This window comes from Gekko japonicus, unplaced genomic scaffold (assembly GCF_001447785.1).
Source record: "Gekko japonicus isolate JY-2015 unplaced genomic scaffold, Gekko_japonicus_V1.1 scaffold5632, whole genome shotgun sequence".
In the NCBI taxonomy this organism is placed as follows: domain Eukaryota; kingdom Metazoa; phylum Chordata; class Lepidosauria; order Squamata; family Gekkonidae; genus Gekko; species Gekko japonicus.
Window position 1 is genome coordinate 35,483 of NW_015175544.1, and position 2,136 is coordinate 37,618.

The 2,136-nt window shown below is 49.1% G+C and overlaps 1 protein-coding gene across 1 annotated transcript in view; it reads right to left on the reverse strand.

Annotated features, from left to right (window-relative positions):
* GUCY2F (guanylate cyclase 2F, retinal) overlaps nucleotides 1-2,136 on the reverse strand; it is a gene marked incomplete at its 3' end in the record, with an annotated part of 42,684 nt that overhangs the window by 32,800 nt on the left and 7,748 nt on the right. The gene's annotated exons all lie outside the window — the stretch shown is intronic.

A 2,136-nucleotide genomic window follows, 5' to 3' on the forward strand; every position in this document is an offset into this window, starting at 1 on the left:
CAGGTACAAGGTCTCCCTCCTCTGTGAGGACAGATCGGCACGTCCCCCACCCCCCAATAGCTAGCAATCCAAAACTGTCCAGTGGAGCTTGAGCGGTGGGTGTTGCCTTCTGACACACTTCCGGTGATGTCAGGGGGTGTGGCATATGCAAATGAGTTATGCTAATGAGCTCCTGCACCTCTTTTTCTACGAAATGACCCTTGGTTTTAACGATAAGTTTTTGTTTGGTTGATGAAGTTTTTGTTTGGTTTAATGGCTTCTCAGACATCTTGCCCTGACCTGGATAGTCCGGGCAAGACCAATCCCGTCAGATCTCGAAAGCTAAGCAGTGCTAGCCCTGGCTAGTACTTGGAAGGGTGACCTCCAAGGGATACCAGGGTCGTGATGCGGAGGCAGGCAATGGCAAACCCCCCTCTGAAACATCTCTTGCCTTTAAAAAACAAATCGAGATTGCCAGGTAGTGGTGCATTATGCTAAAAGAGCTAGAACTTCTGGCTGCCAGACAATCTTAGGTTCTCCTGGCTGTACTACACACACTGCCGTATACGATAATTAATTAATTAATTAATTAAGACACCTTTTTTATTATGCACGTTAGCCTGTTCACCACCTAGGTGGTCTTGATGAGGACAGAAAGGTGGAGTACCAATTTTGTAAATAAATCATTACCACCAGCAAAACGCCCTCCTGTCATTCATCACCCCAGAGAGCCCGGGAAAAGCTTTGAGAAAGCGCAACTGGACTGCCTCCCCCTTCGGGGTTTTGGCTGCCACCTCCATCTCAACGGTACAACTCAAATTATATTAAGTGATTGTTTCTCCTTCTTGCTGAGATAAGCTCCGGGTGTTCCCCAGGAGCATTGCTAATTGGAAGGAGTTGGAGTTCCTACAAAACCGTTAAGCAAACAGATCTTTAACCCTCTCCATCAGGCTGAGACGAAAAGCATTTGCTTTTCGGTGAGCAGAGAACACGATGCACCAACGTTGCCAACTGCCTGGAGGGGGGGGGAGTATCCTGTCCTGTTAATAGAAGCATCAAGGGGTGTTGTTTATGAACAAAAGAAGAGCCCTGCTGGACCAGACCAATAATCCATCTAGTTCAGCATTCTGTCTCATATGGTGGTCAACGACTTCCTCTAGATGGCCAACAGCAGGGCATAGAGGCTGAGGCCTTCATGAGAACATCAGCCCTGCTGAATCAGACCAGTGAGGGTCCATCTAGTCCAGCATCCTGCCTCACAGAGTGGCCAGTCAGTTCCTCTGGACAGCCAACAACAGGGCAGAGAGGCCAAGGCCTTCCCCTGATAAAAGCATCAGAAGAGCCCTGCTGGATCAGACCAGGGGTCCATCTAATCCAGCATCCTGTCTCACACAGCAGCCAACCAGTTCCTCTGACAACAGGGCAGAGAGGCCGAGGCCTTCCCCTGATAAAAGCATCAGAAGAGCCCTGCTGGATCAGACCAGGGAAATTAGATAAGTGTATGGAGCAGAGGTCCATCAGTGGCTATTAGCCACAACGTATAGATAGGGACTCTGGGGCAAGTGATGCTCTGTCTTCTTGGTGCTTGGGGGGGTCAACAGTGGGAGGGCTTCTAATGTCCTGGCCCCACTGGTGGATCTCCTGATGGCACCTGGTATTTTTGGCCACTGTGTGACAGAGTGTTGGACTGGATGGGCCTTTGGCCTGATCCAACATTGGCATCTCTTATGTTCTTATGATCAGACCAGTGAGGGACCATCTAGACCAGCATCCTTTCTCACACTGTAGACAACCAGTTCCTGTGTGAGACAGGATGTTGGACTAGATGGACCACTGGTCTGGTCCAGTAGTTCTCTTCTGATGTCCTTAGATGGTTGTCGTAGGGGTTTGTAGACTTCTCCATTCCCCTCCCTCCGCCAGCCTTTCTTTTTTCAGATGACCAGAGCCACAGTAAATTCATATAGGACAACTGAAGAGTTGGAAATCCAGCACCAAAATATCTACAAGCAGTGACAGCTCTTGCCTAACTGAATACATCCAGTGTTGCCTCACGTGAAGAAGAGGTGTGACCAGTGTTCCCTCTAAGCTGAGTTAGTGTGAGCTAGCTCACAGTTTTTTAGCCTCCGGCTCACACATTTTTGTTTTAGCTCAGGAAGG